General features: G+C 37.3%; 1 long non-coding RNA gene across 5 annotated transcripts; it reads left to right on the forward strand.

Annotated features, from left to right (window-relative positions):
• Positions 1-8,871: 8,871 nt before the first annotated feature.
• LOC104102215 (uncharacterized) lies at positions 8,872-14,930 on the forward strand. Of its 5 annotated transcripts, none has more exons than XR_011409193.1 (4): positions 8,872-9,005; positions 9,083-9,174; positions 14,367-14,493; positions 14,557-14,930. It is a non-coding gene; the product is annotated as an uncharacterized lncRNA (long non-coding RNA). The 5 variants fall into 5 exon arrangements; XR_011409192.1 differs by having other exon boundaries at positions 8,872-9,000; XR_011409191.1 differs by lacking the exons at positions 14,367-14,493; positions 14,557-14,930 and adding exons at positions 9,783-9,915; positions 10,910-11,497 and having other exon boundaries at positions 8,872-9,000.
• Positions 14,931-26,068: the final 11,138 nt, after the last annotated feature.

A 26,068-nucleotide genomic window follows, 5' to 3' on the forward strand; every position in this document is an offset into this window, starting at 1 on the left:
GGCGCACTCTCGCAAAAATATAAATATCTCTCTATTTCGAGATCGTATCGACGAACGGTTTAATGCGTTGGAAACTAGACTCATAGATATTCAATTTGATAGGTAGATCACCCCATAATTCCAAGCACATTGGGAGAAAAATGCAGTAACATTTGACCTAAAGTTTAAGTAAAATTATAAACCTAAGTTGCAACAACTTTTATCGACTTTTGTTTCATAACTCGCTTGACTTCAAGACTTATGATGCGGATATTATATGATTCAAATACATTAAAACAAGACCTCTTGGGACAATTAATCACCTCTAGTGTTATCCGAAAATACGGGTTACAACATCCTTGATTCGTTTAACTTCAAATACTTGTTAACCACTCTTATACACCCTTGTATCGTTTAAGACCAATATGATTAACTTCTTATCATCTCAAAGATAATCTCTTCTTGGATTTACGTCGACTAACTTACGGTGTGATCTATGGTATGCGAATTTGGGTTGTAACAATTACTTTGGCTATTGAATGAGATGGAACCATCAACTAGCACCGCAATCTTGGATAGCATGTAATTCCGACATAAAGAAAGCAAAGAATTAAAGACAAACAAGTAATTTAACTACTAACAAAAGAATATTACATGCAATGTAATTTTAACAGAAAGAAAGCTAGGAAATAAGGACAAATTAAAAAGTAGAAGTGTATTAATTCTGAATCAAAACTAAACTGAGAAAGGACTGTTGAAGATCCATATTGGTGGACTGAATCTGTGGTAGGATTCACCAGTATAGTTTGGTTCAATGTTGCCATCAAGATAGTTGTATATGCCCATGTCCTTGCCACCTCCTCTTTCACTGTGGAAGTATAACGAAGAACAATCATCTGTAAAATATACACTGTTGCCCTTAAAACATTCATCTTGTTCAACAGCCAAAGTGGCATTAAAGCCAAGGAAGAGTACCCTGTTCCCCAAATCAAAAACCTCCTCATAACTCTTCTTATCCACATCAACCTTGTAAACATCAAATTGTTTAGCACCATATGTGTTCGTTTTGGGGTTCGTTTCAACTCCATCTCGAACGATCACCCATAGTTCACCTAAAGAGTAAAGTAGGAAGGTAGTCCTTACTACCCTTCCAACGGTTTGGTTGCGATTGTTAACCTCCTCTGAAGTCTACGATCGAAATGTTTACCTCAAAATCGACTGCATAAAACTGACCGTCGTGCCAGGTTACATCAGCATATGTGGATATGAGCGTTTCGACTGTAATAAAACCCTCGAGTCTAGGTCTCCAGTAAGCTAACGAACGAGATACTCCTTGAATAAGCATCAAAATATAGTCTTGGTTTGAGTCATGAGGTTTGGAAGAGAGGCATGCTCTTTCGACATAATTTTGCACCAAGTTCATGTATGGTAGCTGTATTTTGGCACGAGAGTTGATATGGAACAGATTCATATTCCTTTGAAATTTTCTATGATATATTCTCTAGACTTCCTGTCAAGTCTTTAACGCGTTTTAAATGCCTCCAAGCTTTGTAACTCTTTTTTCCCAAATCCACACTTAGTAGACTCCATGTATCGTTCCAATAAAAACAAATTCCTTGTAATGCTCAAGGAATAAAGAAATTTTTTTACACCATGGACCTGAAGGTGGAACATAAAAAAGCCTTTGTTTCTCAAAGATTTGATTATGTTAAAGGTTTGATCTGCTTATGGGGTAAAAGTGTACAGCACCCTGTTATTTATAATCCTGGTACTAGAAAAGTGACATTCCCTCCGTCCCTAAAATACTTTGAAACCAACTACTATTCCTTAGGTTTCGAACCAGATAAAAGAAGGTGAAATATGCTTAGTAGAATTTAATGTTAGAACTGAAAATTTCAGAATGATCCCGTTGTGGAACGAACAACAAGATATTTTAGTTATTTAGTAGAACATTTTTATAACGTGATAGAAGTGGAGGGAAGAAGAAGAGTTGGAGATCAGAAATAATGGAGCTTGAAAATATGTTACGGTTACTGATATTTATAGTTATGTAGATAGCCTCTTAAACTTAGGAGTAGATGGGAATTGTAAGAGTCAACTCGAATGGAGCTAGCAAACATGGCAATTTCCAGGCTTCAATTAAGTTTATAGGTTTTGGGAAAAAGATATCTGTTTATTACTGAATGAGGACTTTGTGCAAAGAAACTGAGCAAATATGCTAGCTGTTTTTACAATTTCAGAGTTTAACATAGTGTTTAATGCAATGGGCGACTCCGAGAAGAGGCTGTTGTGAAGCAAGCTCACTCCGTATGGGCCTATGAGCCGGAAGAAATGAATGAGACTCAAAATCCAACTAGTCGTGATGACACCTAACTCATCCTGTTAGGTAAGCCAATTTCTAACTAATCAATTTCAATAATAATTATTAAAGCAATTTAAGTGAATAAAGATCCTGATCTTATACAATCCCCAAGAATTGGTAGTACAAATCATGAGCTTCTAAGAATAGAGTATATAAATCGGAATAAAATAAATACATATTCTGTTTGAATAATACATAAATAGAGCTTTTATAAATCTAAGGCTACCCTGAACAAGAGGCAGCTACAACATGAACGCAGGTACATTTTCAAATCCCGCAACCATCGAGCACAACAACAACAACAGCCAACATCTGTACGCAATGTGCAAAAGTGTAGTATCAGTACAACCGACCACATGTACTGAGTAAGTAACAAACCTAGCCGTAGGTTGAAAGTAGTGACGAGTTTCTACCAAGGTAGGGTCCAAATTCACTATTCCACAACATTTAATAACGACATAAAGCAAATAATACCAGAAGTAACTCAGAGATAAAATGCTCAGTCACCTCATGATTTCAGCAATAATAGTTCTTCCTTTTAAGTACATCAGTGAAAACCCAAATCTTTTTCCAAAGTTACCAAAAATGTGAATAAGTTTGAAAATAGAATTTTTTTCAAAATCCTTTCAATAATAAATAAAATATCTCCTTTTCTTTTCAGATAACCATTGTAAAACAAATGCATCACTATGCCCATCTGTCAATATGTGTGGGAAATTATGAATAATGTGATACCGTACAGCATGAGAAAAATACATCTCTATGCATATATGTCATGTGTGCATGTCAAGGCAATGTATCTCAGATATTGTACTCATGTACTCACACTCTCGGAGTACTCAATCTCACTGTATCGCATTCTCTTTCACTATGCTCAGCACACTCAATCACTCAGCGCTATACAATACCTGTTGCGGCGTGCAGCCCGATCCCTGTTTATAGTCGACTGCGCTCACTGGAGGTGTGTACAGACTCATGAGGGGCTCCTACAACCCAAGCGCTATAAGCACGGACAACTCACGTGCTGCACGGACAACTCACATACCATAATAAGCTAATAAGGCCTGTTGCAGGCTGGCAGCCCCAATCCATATAATAGTAATAATATATATATATATATATATATATATATATATATATATATATATATATATATATATATATAGCCAACATGGCCTGCTGCGGTGTGCAGCCCGATCCCAAAAATATCCTCACAATCAGGCCCTTGGCCTCCTCAGTCATCAATCTCTCCAGTCTCTCTCTCATGGGCTCACAATGTCATGAGAATAGCCCAAAATGATGATATGATGTATCAATAAATAACAACAGAGATTGAGATATGATATTCAATAAAATGAATATGACTGAGTATGAATTTTCAATTTAAAATAAATATTTCACAATAATATGACATATGTGGGTCCCAATAATACTGGCACATAGCCTCAACATGATTTTTAATATGCTTTTCAGCTCAATTTCTTTAACTCATTAAATCGCATGAAAAATGCCAAGATCATTTAACTACAAAATTTCACAGAAACAATTATGTCACAATTTCTATAGTACACGCCCACACGCTCGTCACCTAGAATGTGCGTCACCTCCCAACAATTTACGAAATACATATATTCAGGGTTCATACCCTCAACTCCAAGATTAGAAGAGTTACTTACCTCGAACAAGCCGAATCCAATGTCGATCAAGCTAAACAATGCTCTAGAAATCCCATTATGCATGTATCAACTCCCAAATGGCTCGAATCTAGTCACAATTAATTTGATTCAGTCCACAAAATTTATAGGAATTAATTCCATATCAAAATACTAATATTTTCACAAAATCCGAAATTATGTCCCAAAACTCATCCATGGGGCCCACGTCTCGGAATAAGACGAAACTCACAAAATCTGACAACCCATCCAATTACGAGTTCAACCATACTAATTTCACTCAAATCCAACTCTCAATTGGTGTTCAAATCTCGAAAAATTATCTTATGAACTTTCTACAATTTTTTCCAAATTTTCACCTCAAAACACTGATTATATGATAAAAATAATGATATATTCATGTACGTTAACCAAATCTGAGTTAAAATCACTTACCCCGATGAATTTCTTGAAAAACCCACGAAAATGCGTCTCCAACCGAGCACCCAAAGTCCAAAAATGAAATAATAACCTAAACCTCGGATATATAGTGCACCTCTCGGATTCTCAATACGCTGACCGCGCATTTTCACCGCCCCGCGAACGCCTTACCGCGGCTGTAAAAGTTTGGTGGTTACACTGCCAGGCTTTAGTATTTTGGCCATAACTTTCTCTACAGATATCCAAATGATGACTTCTTTACCTTTCTGGAAACTAGACATGAAGGGCTACAATTTTAGTTTTGAATCATCTCAAAATTCCTTGTAGATCAAAAGATACAGTCTTCCGAAATCGGACCAGCGGAGCTACAGATCTTCCTGGAGCGCGGCCGCAGACAGAATTGCGCGGACCGCGGTAAGGCATTCGCGGGGGTGGTGGAAATGCGCGGTCAGCGTATTCAATTGGGATTATTGGGCTGAAATTTAAAAAAATTGCTAGATTTATAAGTGATAATTAAAAAATAGTCATAGTTTCAAAAGTAATCAAAATTTAGCCACTTTTATTTAAAGATAAATCTGAACAAAAACACTGTTTAAAATCCAAAACATATTCCAGTATAATATACTAGAACTATAGCGGGCTCACCATAAGCTGAGTAATGAAGAAGATCTATATCATCCTGTAGAAGTATACCTGCATCCATTCAAAGATGCAGCGCCCCCGACAAAAGGGACGTGAGTACATGTGGAATAGTGCTCGTATGTAAGACAGACAAAACAACATATGAAAATACGGTAACTCAAATAATAGGCAAACAAAGTATATCAAGAAATTACGAAACATCCCATAGAATCAAATTTCAAGTCTTATTATACCTACATCATTCTGAACTTCTTTTGAGATCAATTGAGCCATATGAATTATGTATGGAATACATAATACAATGTAATTGAAACAACATGTACAAACAAGGCCAATGAAAGTGGCACCTATTGTCTGTGTTACAATGCGTCTCACTAGACCATCCATATCCCTCTCTTATTTTACACATATACATTTCATAGACCGTCCTTAGTGTTCACATATTATATTATACACCTACGCGTCTCATAGACCGTCTATAGTGTTCACATATCATATTATATACTTATGTGTCTCATAGACTATCCATGGTGTTCACATATTATACTATACACCTATGCGTCTCATAAATCGTCCGTAGTATTTATTCATACCGTATACCTATAGGATTACATATACAATACACATATGCGTTTCATAGACCATTCATAGGATTTTATATACAATACACCTATGCGTTTCATAGACCGTTCATAGGATTTCATATACAATATACCTATGCGTTTCATAGACCGTTCATAGGATTTCATATATACACCTATGCGTTTCATAGACTATTCATAGGATTACATATACAATACACTTATGCGTTTCATAGACCGTTCATAGGATTTCATATACAATACACCTATGCGTTTCATAGACCGTTCATAGTATTACATATACAATATACCTATGCGTTTCATAGACCGTTCATAGGATTTCATATATACACCTATGCGTTTCATAGACCGTTCATAGGATTACATATACAATATACCTCTGCGTTTCATAGACCGTTCATAGAATTACATATACAATATACATATGCGTTTCATAGACCGTCCATAGGATTTCATACACAATACACGTATGTGTTTCATAGACCGTCCATAGGGTTCATAACATATCATTATGCACATAACCATATATAAACTCAAGTGACATGACTAACGCTACTTTTAAGGTCATAAGTTCCCAGATCATTGGAACACTTCATGTTCATGCTCATCATGGAGAAACATAGCTCATTACATTAGCACATGTATGGTGAATCAATAAGTCTATTTCAATGGCACATGGCCCAAATTCGTTTTCATAAGATTTATCATCATTTAGCATATGATATCTCTCTTCCAGCTCATTATATACCCTCTAGTCAACTTAAGGTCATTAGCTAAATTCATGATTCTTGGGGACTTAACATCGAAGTCATTTGCATTTATTATTTTAGAAGCATACATACTATGATTGAGACCATTGGGACATACAACACCTCATAATTCTCATTTTGGTAAACGGTCGCATTTCATGTTCATACTATCACTTACTTGTACTTGCCATGGGTGATCATAGGACATTAAGAATATTTAAAACATTTAGGAACACCATAGCCTCTCCTCATGAGGGCGTAGGAGCTTATAGCACATTGGAAACATAAGTACGAATACGTTCATCTCATAATCTTTCACACTATATATCACTTCATTAGTACTTTCAACTACTTACAACATCATTATTTCATTGGCTCCCTTGGCCATATATATTATTCTTCATTCATTGCATTGTGGCCGTATATAATATTCCACACTTTCATTTCTTTACTTTCAAGGATTATCATCATAAACATCAACATATAGAATATTCTTGAAGTACCTTTCCCAAAAAGGACAATACACAATTCCAACTCATAAATATGTAAAGGATTAAAATACATTGGAAATACTTACAAAGCACAACATTAGTTAAAGCAGCCACATTGGGGCATGACTTGAGGACATAAGCTTTTAGGCAAACCTATTTTCGAAGTCAATTAGGAACGGGTGAATCAAGGCTTATTTCATAACCTCTCTCACATCATTTTATTTCATTGACACCATTGGCCACAAGTATAATTTCCATTATTGGTACGATGGCCACACTTTATATCTCCAGCCCACTTATTTTACTTTCCATCATCTTTATGGGTTATCAACAACAATGCATTTCTAATCCAGACCTTAGGTACACATATGAACAATTAAGAGTCTTAAGCGCATCGAGTTTTTCTCACATAATTTGGCATCATAACTTTCATTTGAAACACGACTCAAAGCCATAACATTTTAATACACAACTCATATTTTGAACACATTTTCAAAGAATAACAAAACATGATAAGAGCATTCAGAACACATATTGAACATATTTCTTTCGGCACAAAACTTATTCGGAATAGTCAATTCATAATGAACAACTCGGTACTTACAAGAACATCGTGGGATTCAATTCTAAGAGAGAAGTTTAGCCAACATACCTGGAATTTGCCCCTTAATAATACTACGACGTTCCACCACACTAAATAACTTAAATCTACAACAATGCAACACAATTGCACCAATATTAGCAAGATTTCTATACTTTAAGTCATTTAGACTTTTTATCAAACATCTAATGTGCATATCTTTTTACAACCTCCTTCAACGGAATATATTCACCTAACAACTACCTACCACACCAATGATTTACTTCATAGTCACCTCTAGGCCATCCACAACTTTCATTAGCACATGCATGCCCAACAATTCACTCCCAACCCATAAATCTTATCAATTAATTTATTTTACAATCTCTACAATACCAACACAACCTAGGTTAGGAATTTCTTTCTTTCAATCACCATCCCATAAGTCCTAACACATATTCCATACATAAATAATCACCATGAATTAGTTAGAGATGGCGGACATACCTCTTGTAGTGAGACTCTTGAAAATCCCAACTTGTAGGGTTCCTGACCAATTTGGGAATTTGAATGGAAATCTATGGATCTTCAAGATTAATAATTCTAGTTAATATAAGTGTTTAGGAGTAGTAATCAACTCAAAATTACTCCAAAAACATTACCTTGGTTCATGGGAGGGAAGTTTTGGACGGATTCCCCTTGATATGCAAACCCTAGCTCAAAGAAATGACTTATCCCCTCTCTCCACGTGCGCGGCCGCGCACCTGGGCAAGTGACCGCACATCTGGCCGCACACACAAGGCAGGATACTCTCTTATATGTGCGGTCGCGCATATCGTAGAGGTCTGGTAAAATGGCCATAACTTTCTTTAGAAATATCCAAATGATGAACAGTTTAATGCGTTGGAAACTAGACTCAAAGGGCTTTAATTTGATAGGTATATCATCACCTAAGTCTTTATATTTTGGGAGTGGCATTTGTTAGAAGTAGGGTCTTGTGCTAATTGAGACATCCTTTCCACTTAATGTATCCAATTTGTTCCACACAAATTCTTGTCATTCATAAAATTTCTTAGTATGTTCCAACTCACCTTAAACATATATTTTAATTTCAAAATAATGGGGTTTTATCCCATGAGTCTCCTTTAATACTCGAATACATTATTTTCAAATACCGTTGACGCACTTTACAATCTTAAATCATTAGGAGATTTTAACGGGGTCTTAGAAGAACACTACTAGAAAATGACAGTTTTCTGACCGCAATTTCGCGACCGAAAAAATGCAGACGGAGTTTCCGACTGAAACGGTAGCAAAATTACTGAAAAATATATATATTTTTTATAATTTTAAGATTGACATTGCGACTGTGTCCGTCGAAAACATTGGCGGATAACATCGAAAAATACTTATTTCGCCTCTTTCTCTCTTTCTTTTTTTCTTTCCTCCCATCTCCTCCCCCACTGCAGAACCCTCCAAAGCTGGTGCCATTGAAGACGGAGGTAAGGTAATTCTTTCTCTCCTTCTCTCTATCCATCATCCTCTCCTCTTCTTCTCATTTTCCTTTCTCAATTTTTTAAGTAGGTGGGCAGCAGCGACAACGGTGGACTCCGACGACATTCTCTCCCTCTACACTCAGCGGCAGTGTTCTAGTGGTGCTCTTCTACGATTGCAAGGTTATTAAAATTTATTATTAAAATTATTAAAATTATTCAAGTATTTAGAAATTTATGATAGAAAATATCATGAGTTTCAATTTTGTATTTCTCATAGTATATTTAATGATTTGTTTTTTGTTTTGAAATCATAAAATTGATTAGTTGGGTTAAAAATTGTGTATTTTTCATAGTACACCTATATTTTGTATTTCTCGTACATTTTGTAGTTCTAATAGCACACCTAAAAGTTAGTTAGTTGGGTTAAAAATTGTAAACTCATCGGTTTTAGTTGGAATCAAGATTGGGAGCAACCTTATAGACTTTTAGTTTTCTTTTTACCTCTCTTATCTTGGTAAAAATATTCATAAATGATAGTAATAACAAAAAACATAGTTGGTAAAATTTGATGAAGAACGATCTAATGAATCTCAATCACTTTAGTAAAAGAGATTTCTGAGAATAGGTTAGGTAACACTAAGCTAATATTTCTACTTTTATAACTTTACAAATAGAAGCCTTTGAAATTAAATTCTTTAAAATTGGATTCTTAAAAATTAACTTATAGCGTAATGATATATAATCTTTAAAAATAGGATCCTTTAAATGAATTTCATTGTTTTGTGTAGATGGAATTTGGGCATTGTAAATGGATGCATAATAGGAATCATCTGAATCGTACGGTGTTGCAGGATAAATTTATAAAAGGGGTTGCTGGCTTTATTGCTAAAACAAAGACTCTTGATGATTTTTTTATTGAAGGTACGATTAGATGTCCTTGTGTGAAATGCATGTGTATTAAGTTATTAGGTCCCGATATTGTTACTGTTCATTTATATAAGAAGGGGTTTATGAAACGTTATTATGTGTGGACTGTTCATGGGGAAAGTCATGCTAGTGTAGATGGTGTTGATTTTAAGAATGATTTTGGTGGTAAAGAAGGTAGTCACATAGTATAGAATATTAATGTTGAAAATTCTTGATTTAAAGAAATGTTGAGGGATGCTTTTGAGATGTTCCATGGGGCTCAATTCGAACCAAATGATGAAGCTAAGAGCTTCTTCAAGCAGTTAGAGGAAGCGCGTTGTCTGCTTTATGAAGGCGCAACGCATTCCAAGTTGTCTGTTGTAATTAGATTACTAAGTATTAAATTGGATAATTCTATTTTTAAGCGGCCATGGATTCTATCATTGGCCTTATGAATGAACTTAATCCGAGAAAGATTGACATGCCCAAAGATTTTTATACGACAAAGAAATTAATTTCCAAGTTGGGTCTATCAGCGGAGAGGATTGATTGTTGTGAGAAAGGTTACATGTTATTCTATAAGGATGATGAAGCTTTAGAAAATTGTAAATTTTATAACCAGCCTCGTTACAAAGAAGTCACAAATGCTAAATAGAAGAAGGTTCCAGTGAAGATGATGCACTACTTACCCCTTATACCAAGGTTAAAGAGGTTGTATGCATCAATGAGTTCCGCTCCTCATATGAGATGACGCTATAAACATAGAAGGTCAGATGGTGTGTTATGCCATCCATCAGATGGAGAAGCATGAAAGCATTTTGATAGGGTGTTCCTAGACTTGCCACTGAACCGAAAAATATTACGTTGGGATTATGTGCTGATGAATTTACTTTATTTGCAGTGTCTGCTGCACCATATTCATGTTGGCCAGTGTTTGTTACGTTGTATAATCTGCCACCTGAATTGTGTATGACAAATGAATATTTATTTCTAACTTGTATTGTTCCAGGTCTACGCAATCCAAAATAATTGATTGGTGTATACATGCAGCCCTTGATTGATGAGTTGAAGTTATTGTGGAATCAAGGTGTGGAAATATATGATGTTCAACTAAGCAAAACTTCAAATTCCGTGCTACTTTGATGTGGACTATAAATGATTTTTCTGCTTATGGAATGAGTCTGGTTGGTCAACTGCCGGAAAGTTAGCTTGCCCAATAAATGATTTTTCTGCTTATGGAATGAGTCTGGTTGGTCAACTGCCGGAAAGTTAGCTTGCCCATCTTGTATGAAAGACATAAAGGCATTCACTTTAAAACATGGAGGCAAGAGCACATGGTTTGATTATCATCACCACTTCTTGCCAATGGATCATGAGTTTAAGAGAAATACTAGTGCATTTATGAAGAATAAATCTGATTATGAGGAGCCACCGCATGTCTTGTCGCCTGAAGAGATTTGGAACAGAGTTAGGAATCTACCTAAGGTAACAGAGTATCCATTGTATAATAAGATACCGGGGTATGGTATAACACACCACTAGATAAAATAGAGTATATTCTGGGATTTACCTTATTGGAAGCACAATCTTCTTCGACATAATCTTGATGTCATGCATATCGAGAATTTTTTTGATAACTTGTTTAATACTATAATGGATGTAAGCAACAAGACAAAAGATAACTTGAAGGACATGATGAATTTGAAAGAATATTGTAGGCGAAGTGAGTTGTACTTGACATACTTGAACATCAAGATTCAGAAGCCTAAGGCCAGTTACATATTCACTTTGGATGAGAGAAGAGAGATTTATAATTGGGTTAATAATTTGAGGATGCCTGATGGATATGCATCAATCTTATCTAGGTGTGTTAATATGGGAGAAGGGAAGTTGACATCTTTGAAAAGCTAAGATTGTCACATTTTCATGGAATCTTTGATGCCTATTGCATTCAATGCTTTGCCTGATAGAATATGGAAGCCCACCACAGAGATATACTTATTTTTCAATGAGTTGTACTTTAGAACATTGAGGGGGGAGAACCTAGCTTACATGGACAGTAACATTCGCTTAACTTTAAACAAGTTGGTGAAAATTTTGTCCCTTGGGTTTTTTGATGTCATGGAACATCTTTCAATTCACCTTGCGCAAGAGGCACAACTAGGAAGGCTAGTTTAATGTAGATGGATGTATCCCTTCGAGAGGTAATTATCTTTAGTCAATTATCCTTACGTGTTTTAGTTAAAAAATATTTTATCTTAAAATCGTGCTATGAATGATGATTGACAATGTAAGCGGATCGTGAAAAATATATTACGGATTGAGGGATCGATATGTGAGGTATATCTAGATAGAGAAACTTCTTATTTTTGTTCATATTATTTTGAACATGATATGCCGTTCTTAAGAAATAGACCTTATCGGCATGATGGTGGTGGCAATACCGATCCATTGGCACCACCTTTTTTTATATTTAATCAACCTGGAAAATGCGGTCTAAAATGTAGTCCAACAAGATTGTTGACTGAGATAGAGATAAAGTCAGCTACAATATATGTTCTTACTAAATTGTATCGAGGTCCAACCTTATTATACGTAAGTGTACATTTATATTGCGACTTACATTCAATATCAATTATCAATCATTTTAACTAATTAAAGTTTCAAATCTGTTGGACAATTAATTTGTGGGTACATATGGGCATGAGCATGTTTATCCTAGGTTTGCAGAATGATTAAACACTTTATTAGTATTAGCGAAGTTTCTTTCGATGCAAATTATTATCAATTGTACGTACATTTTAAATTCGAATTAAATGTTATTGGGTTCGCTCTAGGTGCATAATCCAAATAATGGCGTAAATGATCCATATTTATGTGACATTGCTTGGGAACCTAGCCCTAAGGCCAAAATGATGTCTAAGTACTCCGTCAATGTGATACAAGTTTCATACAGAAGAATGGGGTCCAAGGGCAAAAAACCAATAATAGTGGCGTGTGTGTGAAAATTGATGGTGATGTTGATTATTATGGTTTGCTTCAAGAGATATTAGAACTCGAGTATATGTTGGTTGGCCGAAGAAAACGTTAGTACTCTTTCAGTGTGAATGGTATGGTCCAACACCTACTAGAGGTACAATGGTACATCCTCTGTATAAAATAGTTAAAATAAAGGACACAGGGAGGTATAGGCTCTATGACCCATTTATCATAGCACAAAATGTGAAACAAGTGTATTACGCACCTTATCCTTTGTGCAAGAAGAAGGTTGCACGAGGGGTAGTGATAAAAACTAAGCATGTGGGTAGAGTTGAGGTCGAGGATGCATTAGATGTAGTGCACTAGAATGACATTTCAAGTGTTGAAACAATGGTGGGTGATGAACTAACAGGTGAATTGCAGGATAGTGAAGGCCTTTATGAAGAATTCGAGCCTTCAGTCCTTAGATCAAATCAAAGAGAGTATGAGGAAGGAACATCCATGACAAACGAGGATGGAGATTCAAGTGATAAATATCAAGCAAGCGAGGATGAAGAATTATATGATGAAAATATAAAAAAAAAGCGAAGATAAAAATGAATATGATCAATATGAAGAAAGCGATGAGGATTGAGTTGTTTGTGTGTTTTATGAGTTGTTTAATTTCTTATGTTATTCCTTATGCTATTGTTTTATATATATATATATATATATATATATATATATATATATATATATATATATATATATATCTTTTGTTAATCGTTATAATATGTAGAAAAATTATTTTATATTATTACATGTTAATTTTTTTATTATTATATTTATTTTACTTAAATTGCACAGATGGCTTCTAAGGGTAAATAACTGAAACAATATAAGAAGAAAACAAGTACTTTGTCATCTACGAGTGATCACATTCCTTCACATATGCCTAGTATGAGTCCTCTTCCTAGTTTTTCTCGCCCTTCTCAGTCGACGAATTCATAACAATCTGAGTTTTTCAGAGTCCCCCCCTCCCGGCTAGCACAGTACAATATTATTCTATGCCGACCAGGATGGTTTAGCCTCCACTACTATTAATTTTATGCCCATGCCTAATTTGCCACCTTTGAGTCATCGTGTCTCTGCTAGTCAACATAGTGGCTCACCATTGATTCCATCCCAGGGCGGGCATTACAGTCAGCATGATGGTTCGTCTTTTGTGCCTCCATCTTGGTCCACTCCATTATCATCTCCATCATCATCTACTCCTAGTATTTCTAGACCGGATATTAGAGGATCATAGACGATTTCATCCCTATCTACTAGTACTACTTCAGTTGCTCCTTTATGGAGATAATATGCTGGTGAGATTGTAGAGTACGATTATTTGCATTGATTGATCATCGTACCCCATGGGGACGGGTAAGCAATTCTTTAATTTTTAATTATTAGAATAAAAATCCACATATATTTAACGAATATTTATTTTACATATAATGCAGGTTTTTGCCATCCTTTCAGGCCGCACATATGGTTGTGGAATCTATGAAGACATTATTTCATGAGCCGTGAAATTCCTGGAGAGAGATACCATACCAAATTAGATTGAATATGTGGCTTCAATTTAAGGTACGAATAAATATAATTTATATAACCATTATTGAGCTATTCTAACTTTTGTTTTAATTGCAGACTAAGTGTGTATGGCAGTCTCAACATGAAATTCAGGTGAATGCTAATTTCGAGAAGATAACTCAAAAAGGATTAAAGATACTCATTTTGTTGCTCGGAGAGGTGGGAGCAGGCCATAATGGTTGCGTCAAGATGTCTGGGTTCAACTATTGGAGAAGTGGAACACCGATGAATGGAAGCAGAAGAGTGAAAAAGCGAAGGCAAACAGAGCCTCCAGTAAAGGTGGCTCTATCACGACCCAAAACTCACTATAGGCCGTGATGGCGCCCAACGTCATCGTTAGGCAAGCCAATGGTGAACTACCAACTTAATTATGAACTTTATTATTCTCGAAATCATGAATTTTATTAGATAAAGAAATCAGCGTATTAAAATCATGAAAACTTAAAAATTTTAACAGAATAGATAATAAAAGAGTGTAAATGCTAAGCAAAATCACAAACAACTTCTAGAACACCCCAAAACCCGGTGTCACAAGTGCATGAGTATTTACTAAGGAGTAAAATAATAATACAACATCTGTCTGGAATGTAAATAAGACAAGATAGAGTAAATGGTACGATGAAGACTCTGTGGGCTGCGATACGTAGCCTGGAATGCAGCTCACCATAAAGTCTCCTCAACAGTTGCGCCTACGCGCCAAGATGACGACCAATTAAACCTGTCAGATCCTGCACATTTAGTGCAGAAGTGTAGCATGACTACGTAAATCAACGCGTACCCAGTTAGTATCTAGCCTAACCCCGGAGAAGTAGTGATGAGGGGTCGACATCGACACCTACTAGAGGTCTAATAAAGCAATATAATAAATCATAAGCATATATGAAGCACACAACAATAATGTGGTAAATCTGTAAGTTACATAATCTTCCAAAAATTTCTTTTAAAGGGAATGATTTTCTCAGTTTTGTATTCTATTTCATCAGCTCAGATATATCAAGTGCCAATATCAAACGGATAAGGAATACCATATAAAAGACCTGGTATTAGTGGAAGGATAATATCGTGAACATTCGGACTGCCAACGATATAACACACGATTATGCCAAGGTCATTCGGTCCGATTTAGAATAATGTGTACATTGCCGAGGGTCGAGCGGTACAAACCATAGATGCATCTATTATACTGCCGAGGTGTTCGACCCTCTCCACAAGAAAGGAAGAGACTTATCGAATTATGAGTCACATGGTTACAACACATATACATGTGCATAATAATAAATATACCCCTTTACGTTTATCAAGTATCTTTGCAACAACTCAAGGTGATAAAGCTCAGCCTAATATATTTATATGTTTCTAAATAAATTTCAGTTATAATTTCAATTAATTAATCTAGAAAAATGAGTCCAAACAATTCAAATATTACATGATAAAGTCCTAAGTCTACCCAGACATAAATATATTGTAGCTATGTACGGACTCTCGTCACCTCGTGCGCATGTAGCACCCACAACTAGTAGCACATAACAATTACATCACCTAGGGGTAGTTTGCCCCTCACAAGGTTAGACAAGAGACTTACCTCGCTCTGAAGTTTTATTACCGACTCCCGCGCCTCTCCAACACCTCAAATCAAAGCCCATCGATCCGAAACTAGTCAAACAATGTGCAAACCAATAAAAATACACTCTAATACTCATAATTAATCAATTCATAACAATTTTCAACTTTGCTCGAAAAGTCAACAAAGTCAACCCTCAGGCTCACGTGCCCGGATTCCAAAAATTATTAAAAATAAATATTACCCATAACTCATATGGTCTATATCCAGAAAAGAATCCAATGTTGTCCATGACTCATCCCTCGGATCAAGGATTTACCATTTCTCAACTTTGGGGCTCAAATCCCAAATTCTACAATCCAAACACGGATAAAAATAATAACCAATGGAAATAATCTTGTAAAAACATCTAAATAAAGGTCATATATTTACCCCTTGTTTAGATGAGAACAACTCCGTGAAAATCACCTCAAACGGAGCTCTAGAACTCAAGATATGCCCAAAATACTAAAATTCTCGGTTTAAAACACTATCCAGATAATGTTTCTTCAACGCCTTCACGGGAGACCTTCGCGTTCGCGAAGAGCAATCTTTCGCATTAACTGGTCAATCCATAAATCCTTCTTCGCGCTTGCGGAACCTCTCTCGCGTTCGCAAAGAGCAAGGCTTCGCACCAGAAACCAGTAATTTTGTCCGACACAGAAATTGGCATAACTCTCTTATACGACATCAAAATTCGACGATTCTTGGTGATATTGCTCCGTAATTACGATATGGATATAATGGTTCAATAAACTCATAAACCAAATGTCCTTTTTCTCAATATATTATCCTTTATACCCAAGAAAACAATGTCAAAACATCAAATAAGAGCGTGACACAACCCAAACACATCCGAAACACACCCGAGGCCCTCGGGATCCCGTCCAATTACCCAAAACAGTATCAAAACATAACACGAACCTGCTCGAGGCCTCAAAGTACACCAAACAATGTCAAAACTACGAATCGACGATCAAAACCTTTCTTTAAACTTCCAAACATTCAAACTTCGATGAACGCGTCCGATTCATACTTAAACATTCCGGAACAATGCCAAACTTTACGTACAAGCCAAAAATCATGATACGAACCTATTCAAGTCTCAGAACCCCAAATAGATATCGATAATACCAAATTTCACCTCAAACCAAACTTAGAAAATTCTAAAATGTTCAAAATATCAACTTTCCACAATAAGCGCTGAAATGCTTCCGGGAGACCCGATACTCAATCTGAGCATACGCACAAGTCTGGAATCATCATACGAACCTATTGGAACCTTCAAATCCCGATTCCGAGATCATTTACTCATGATTCAAACCTTAGTCAACACTTCCAACTTAAAGCTTCCGAATTTAGAATTTTCTTTCCAAATCTACTCTGAACTTCCCGAAATTCAATTCCTACCACACCTACAAGTCATAATACCTGAAGTGAAGCTACTCGAGACCTCAAACCGCCGAACGACGCTAGGTCATTACATTTTCCCCCACTTAAACATATGTTCATTCTCGAACGTGCCAAGAACTGTTCTGGAGTTGTCCAAAATCACTTTTTAACAGCTCATGCACCTACCCGTGCCACCGCAACCCATATGAGCACATTAGCTCGAGCCAGACTGAAGATCCTCCTTATAACCTTAGCTAACAAGCCTTAGAACCAAATTCCAACATCCGGAATTCTCCACGAGACCTTATATTAACATACAAACACTGCATCAATCACTACACTCTGTACCAAAATATGATCATACACCTATGCTGAAATCACATCATGCACCACATAAGTCGGTTGCCCATAATAACATCCTCCGACCACAATAGCTGAAATTTCACGAATTTGATGCCCGTAATATACCCCATAACACATATAAGCCATGTTGCAATTCTCGCAAATACTGCCACGATGAAATAGATGTGTAGAAACTCATAACCACCTGCCGAATCAATAAATCATGGAGTCTCTCCCCCTGACAAGAACCATTACCTCATTCTGAACTGAATAACGATATTTTCTCTTTCATATACCCTACATAACTCTTATCGCACTGATCTTATGTCCAATGACATCATCTCACCCAATATAAGCTTCTCGTGCAATAAGCTGCCTCAAACACCGTCTAAAATCTCATACAGCGAAATCAAAGCGCTAATTAGCTACAACTCGAATGTGTCACATAAGGAAGAACGAACTCTGGAAAAAGAACTACACAACCCGCATAACGAATAAAATAGCCAAAAAGAGGCTATGAACCTTTCTCAGAGAATGAGAAACAAAGTACACAGAAATAAGTATAGGGAACCGTACCCAACATCTCACTATTGCGATGTGCAACCCGATCCACACATGATACCATTGCGGCGTGCAACCCAATCCAAACAACATACTCATGGAGGCGTGCAACCCGATCCACACATAACAATAAAAAAGGAAATACCCATCAAGCCATATTGCTTATACCTACAAAATACCCAAATATCGGCCACAAGCACGCCAAGTGCATAAATATGACTCCGGGGAGACGGATAGCGCCATACGCTACAAAACCCAAGCACAACTAAGGTGTGACAAATGACCAGCATCTCGAGAGCCATCATGTTCATATAACACCACAATCTACATGGGACCACAACACATATGCGAATAATCAAGTCATCTCACAACCCACATGGCAAAATAAAGTATTACATGGAATAGTTGACGACGGGAATAACATCCAACACTCGAAGACTCCCCCATAAGCAACGCTATGCTGAATGAACACATCCGACCTGATGTAGAGCACACATTCACATTAGACCCATCAACAGACCCCAAGCCGATTCTGATCATCCCATACTGGGCCAACAACCTTTCAAGGATCCACGATGGCCCCATTCATGACACACACAAGCAGACGTCACAATCCGGAACAAACTCCCACAGTCCACAACAAAAGGAACAGAGTGCCTTCCAGGCATAAACTCTCACATTAACAATAGTACCGTAATCTCCATGCTTGGTTTCAATCTTTAACAATCAAGTGACTAACATGTCCCACTTATACAGATTTCCCCGTGGGATACACTCTGACGACCTTCCGTACCAGGTAGTAAGGTCTGCATCTCCATACTACCAACAGTACTAATGTTGTAAAGCAAATCAAGAATTCACAAATCAGTACACAAAGCCTCTTACACAGGACTTCGTTCTCAGGTGACACTGAAGAAAATACTAGCTTACTCTAAACATCTGAATTCTTTCCTCCTCATTTGAGCTCGTGACATTCTTGTCAACACCGAACTGCAACCTTGATCCTCAACTTCCAATTCACATGTCGCTCACTGCACCTATCATGCCGCTACGCGAGAGAATAAGAATTCATCATAACCCCTAAACTACTAGTAGAATAAACACTTCATTGGCTAGAAACCTTTCACTTAGCTCATTTCAGAAGAAACAATGCAACACACAACTGAATTCCCAAACTGTAGAAAATACAAACCTCAAGTCGTGATCTACACCGCCATAACTCTTCCGGAATCCATTTACACAACAAGGCCATTTGAATCAAATACCTCCCAAATCAATCAAGTTATGGTGGTTGTGAAGCCCGCACGTACAACCACAAACCACGTGTATAACTTCACATGCCGAAGGAACTGATCATTGCCACAATCATGATGATTCAACCATTACTAACCGATCCAACTTCTTTCAATTTACTCTTAACTTGCCTTAGAAATAATAATAACTCCATGCAAAACATAATGTAACCTAACAACACTCATCCCGAGTGACCCAATTCACGAGACCACATCGTCTCAATACCCATAAACTATCTCATACCCTCTTTATGCGCACAATATCACCTCCAATTGGTACACCCTTTCTGAAAACTCCTCTACCAATCTGAAGTTGTTTCCTCCCATTTCTCCAATAATGCAACGCCGACCCGATGATAATATAGAACACTCTAAGTCCCTTTCATAACCCACTGCAAAAACTCGATCCTTAACCACATAACAGACCCGAAATCCTTAGGAACTGCACTTTAATCCTTGAACCCACTAGGACCGTTGTTGAGAGTCACCCGCTCTGACCTGGTCCTGAATATAACCAAACTCCAATGATATGCTAGCACATGAACACCCCCTCAAAGAAGCAACAGGCTGAATTCTTTTCCTTGTACATCAGTCCACAAAAAGCATAAACTTCGAGTCTTCCCAAAACCTGCACATGAACCGATAAGGCAAAATATAGCACACATTTATCAAGTCATTTGCTCGAATTACCCCTGATGATTTCTTTCCTTAGTCATAATTGATCCACTAATACACTGATCCAATCGTAGACGGTGGGCTCCCCCACTTAGCTTTAAGGTACCATCACATAATGTAGAACCCACAAAGATTCCTACTTCTTAGTTACCATGATCTCGCACCATCAACCCGCCAAATTTCTTGCAGTCTCTTGTTAAACTTTTCATGAATATTCTGAATTATCAGCCACAATCGCATACTTGACCTTTTGTCGGGTAGTAAGTAGAACTTTTCGTAGAAACTTCATCAAAATCACGCAACCGCTAACCCACTCATAGGAGATAACCCATTTATGGGATTCTATTTCGACATCGTCCAACGACATTGCCCTGGTTACAACTACCACGAAATCAGCAAACCCCTCTTGAGCCCATGCTCGTCCACCAGCTGTAAAAGTCTATTCCTTCCCCATTGACATCAACTCAAAGTCCGACAATACATTCCAAACTTGAAGTTACGTCGTATCCCATAACGATAATCAAGCTTTTACACCCCTCTTTATTCCAAGCAAACTCCTTTCTGTCATATTAATACTTCCTCAGTGCAGTAGCCACCGTCCCAAATGGCATTTATGGACTTGGTCATTGTCCACCACAATTCCCAAATCGCTCTAAACTTTTCTCAAGGCATGTGTCTATCCTACCACAGAATCCATATGCTACCATGTCACTCCCACTTCGGTTAAACCATCTCCTTTAAGCAACTTCTCGACCTCTGCTTTTCATACTTGACCTGTTAGTAATTCAACCACTGCGAGATACCTCCCACCATGTCCTTCCTCATCCTTCTCTACCCAAATGCTGCCTCAAATCAAAATTCATCTCTATAGCACCTGAACTGATAAATTGCTACCAACTCTAATCTTAATCGAAGATCATCTTTCTCGAGCCATCAGCATTAGAAACACCAATTTGATTATGAACCGCTACACACTGCCATCTCTGACAACCGCTTCTCAGACACCATTTCACAATACCCTGCCCTGAAGTCAACTCAAATAAGACCATAACACCGGCGAACCTTAATGCGTTCAAACAAGGACGACGACACCACAACACAAATGAGAATTCCACCATGCTCAGAATATCAAGTCTCATTACTCCATCAACCAAAGCCTGACATCCATAGTCCGATTGCCTTTCCTCCGTGGGAATTAAATGACGAACCTCTAAACCATGCACTGAGAGATCCTCCTTTTGATTTATTTACTACCTCGACACATAATCAAGCACCCTACTATTACACCAACATTGTGAGATAATAACACATGAACATCATAATAATTTATGCATAGCCTCGAAACCAAAGGAAATATAGATATTGAGCTGAAATGACAGAACACCCTTCCGCAAGGCGACGATAATAGTCTGCCCTAACACACTGGGAGAAACATCCTGCACCACGTCTACAGTACCCCCACAACTCCTCGATGCCCAATTGATTATAAGTGCTCCACATCGCATAAGATTGAGTAAGAAGGAAATGAAGACATAAGCCTCAAAAGAATCAAATCGCACGACGAGGAATCAAAAAGGGAAGTGCTCCTTACAGCCTTGTAGCCTCTCGAAGATAAGTACAGACGTCTCTGTACTGATCCACCAGACTCTACTAGACTTGCTCATGACTCGTGAGACCCAAGTGAACCTAGAGCTCTGATACCAAGCTGTCACGACCCAAAACTTACTATAGGCGATGATGGCGTCCAACGTTGTCGTTAGGCAAGCCAACGGTGAACTACCAACTTAATTATGAACTTTATTATTCTCTAAATCGTGAGTTTTATTAGATAAAGAAATCAACGCATTAAAATCATAGAAACTTAAAATTTCAACAGAATAGATAATAAAAGTGTGTAAATGCTAAGCAAAATCACAAACAACTTCTAAAATATCCCAAAACTCGGTGTCACAAGTGCATGAGCATTTACTAAGGAGTACAATAAGAATACAACATATATCTGGAATGTAAATAAGACAGGATATAGTAAATGGTACGATGGAGACTCTGTAGGCTGCGATGCGTAGCCTGGAATACAGCTCACCATAAAGACTCCCCAATAGATGCGCCTACGCGCCAAGATGACCACCAATTGAACCTGTCAGATCCTGCACATTCAGTGCAGAAGTATAGCATGATTATGTAAATCAACGTGTACCCAGTAAGTATCTAGTCTAACCCCGGAGAAGTTATGACGAGGGGTCGACATTGACACTTACTAGAGGTCAATAAATCATAAGCACATATGAAGCACACAACAATAATGGGGTAAATATGTAAGTTACATAATCTTCCAAAAATTTCTTTAAAGGGTATGATTTTCTCAATCTTGTATTCTACCTCAACTACTCAGATATATCAAGTGTCAGTATCAAACGGATAAGGAATACCATATAAAAGGCCAGACATCAGTGGAAGGATAATCTCGTGAACATTCGGACTGCCAGCGATATAATGCACGATTATGCCGAGATCGTTCAGCCCAATCCAGAATAATGTGTACACTGCCGAGGGTCGAGCGGCACGAACCATAGATGCATCTATTAAACTGCTGAGGCGTTCGGCCCGTTCAACAAGAAAGGAAGAGACTTATCAAATTACGAGTCACATGCTTACAACACAGATACAGGTGCATAATAATAAATATACCCCTTTACGTTTATCAAATATCTTGGCAACAACTCAAGGTGATAAAGATCTACCTAATATATTTATATGTTTCTAAATCAATTTCAGTTATAATTTCAATAAATTAAGCTAGCAAAATAAGTCCAAACAATTCAAATATTATATGATAAAGTCCTAAGTCTACCAGGACATAAACATGCTTTAAGTACGGATGGACCCTCGTCACCTCGTACGCACGTAGCACCCACAACTAGTAATACATAACAATTACATCACCAAGGGGATAGTTTCCCCCTCACAAGGTTAGACGGGAGACTTACCTCGCTCTGAAGTTCCATTACCGGCTCCCGCGCCTCTTTAACACCTCAAACCAAAGCCCATGGATCCGAAACTAGTCAAACAATGTGAAAACCAATAAAAATATAATCTAATACTCATAATTAATCAATTCATAATATTTTCCAACTTCGCTCGAAAAGTCAACAAAGTCAACCCTCAGGCTCACGTGCCCAGATTCCGAAAATTATTAAAAATAAATATTTCTCATAACTCATATGGTCTATATCCAGAAAATCATCCAATTTCATCCATGAATCGACCCTCGATTAAGGATTTACCATTTCTTAACTTTGGGGCTCAAAATCCCAATTTTTACAATCCAAACCCGAATAAAAATAATAACCAACGAAAATAATCATGGATAAACATAAAAATAAAGTTCATATATTTACCCCTTATTGATACGAGAACACCGCCGCAAAAATCACCTCAAACGGAGCTCTAGAACTCAAGATATGCCCAAAATACTAAAATTCTCGGTTTAAAACACTGTCCAGATGATTTTTCTTCATATCCTTCGTGTTCGCGAAGAGCAATCTTTCGCGTTAATTGGTCAACTCATAAATCCTTCTTAGCGTTTGCTAAACCTCTCTCGCGTTCGCGAAGAACAAAGTTTCGCACCAGAAACCAGCAATTTTGTCTGACACGGAAATAGGGATAACTCTCCCATACGACATCAGAATTCGACGATTCTTGTTGTTATGACTCCATAATTATGATACGGATATAATGATTCAATACAATTAAAGGTCGTTTGATAAATATAGTATCCTTTATACCCAAGAAAACGACACTGAAATATCAAATAAGAGCGCGACACAACCCAAACACATCTGAAACACACACGAGGCCCCCGGGATCCCGTCCAATTACACAATCCAGTCCCAAAAAATAGCACGAACCTGCTTGAGGCCTCAAATCATACCAAACAACATCAAAACTATGAATCAGCGATCAAAACCTTTCTTTAAACTTCCAAACATTCAAACTTCGACGAACGCATCCGATTCATACTTAAACATTCCGGAATGACGCCAAAATTTATGCACAAGTCACAAGCGTACATCAATAATACCAAAGTCTACCTCAAACCAAACTTAGAAAATTCTAAAACTTTCAAAATGCCAACTTTTCACAATAAGCACCAAAATACTCTCGGGCGACCCGATACTCAATCCGAACGTACGCCCAAGTCCGGAATCATCATACAAATCTATTTGAACCTTCAAATCGTAATTCCGAGATCATTTACTCATAAGTCAAATCTTAATCAACTTTTCCAACTCAAAGCTTTCTAATTTAGAATTTTTTTTCCAAATCAACTCCGAACTTCCCGAAATTCAATTCCGACCGCATGTATAAGTCATAATACTTGAAGTGAAACTACTCGAGGCCTCAAACCGCAGAACGCCGCGCTAGAGCTCAAAATGACCAGTCGGGTCGTTACAGACTCGTTACACACCGGGGGTTCAATTAGTTTTGCGGCCCATCGATTAAGATTTTTAATTTATTTATAAACATTTTCTTGGATTTACTTATATAAGATTCAAATAATAAACTCATATTTTTAATTTGACAGGAAAAGTCACATAGGGGAAATGTGTCTCATGCTACTGTCTTTGAGGAGACGCATAAGAAGAAGAATAAGGATGGTACAAGAGAAGGATTGGTTGAAGCGCGTGCATCGGAGACATGTAAGATTCTAAATTCAATACTACCTTTATTCTTGGTTAATATTAATTCGTTTATATAATGTCTATCATCTATATTTCAGGAAGGGTATCAAAGAAGAATGGAGGAATGGCAACAAACTCAGCCTGATTCTCAACCGACGCCCGAAGATATGACTTTGTATATACACAGGCAGTCGGTGGAGTAAATAAAGATATAGAATTTTTGTCACGACCCAAAATCTCACATATCGTGATGGCGCCTATCTCGATACTAGGCAAGCCAACAACATCAATAACCCATAATTTCTTTTAAATATTGAAAACATAATAATTAATTAAGGGGAAAACTCCCACCAATACTGAATATAAATTTACTCCCAAAATCCGGTGTCACTGAGTACATGAGCATCTATACATTACAAGTCTGGAAAACACGTTCTATAATAGTCTAAGACCAAATACAGTAAACAATGAGAGAGGAAAGAAGAGACAAGGTCTGCGAAACATGGCAATTACCTCTGAATCTCCGAAAAATCAACTGTGTGAAAGAATCAACACTCACTATGTCCGGGATCACCTGGATCTGCACACGAAATGCAGGGTATAGTATGAGTACAACCAACTCAGTAAGTAACAATAACAAATAAGGATATGAAAGTAGTGACGAGCTTCTCAGCTAAGTCCAAATATAGTACTTTCCAACATAAAAGGGTAGGCATGCTCTCAAGTTCAACATTTAAGATTTTACAGAAATTTCATATCAAGTTTGACTGAAACAGAAAATAATGTTTTTCCAAAATTTCCAAAATAGTGATATATGACAGCTGAAATGCAACAAATAATGAAATCAATGCATCATCTCAGAGTAACAGTCACTCAGTCCTCCCATTCACTCCAACCTCACAGTCATTATTTCCTCACAGTCACTCTTTCCTCACAGTCGCTCATTCCTCACAGTAACTCATCACTCGGCACTCGCACTCAGTAGGTACCTGCGCTCACTGGGGGTGTGTACAGACTCTGGAGGG

The sequence above is a fragment of the Nicotiana tomentosiformis genome, chromosome 6 (assembly GCF_000390325.3).
Source record: "Nicotiana tomentosiformis chromosome 6, ASM39032v3, whole genome shotgun sequence".
In the NCBI taxonomy this organism is placed as follows: Eukaryota; Viridiplantae; Streptophyta; class Magnoliopsida; order Solanales; family Solanaceae; genus Nicotiana; species Nicotiana tomentosiformis.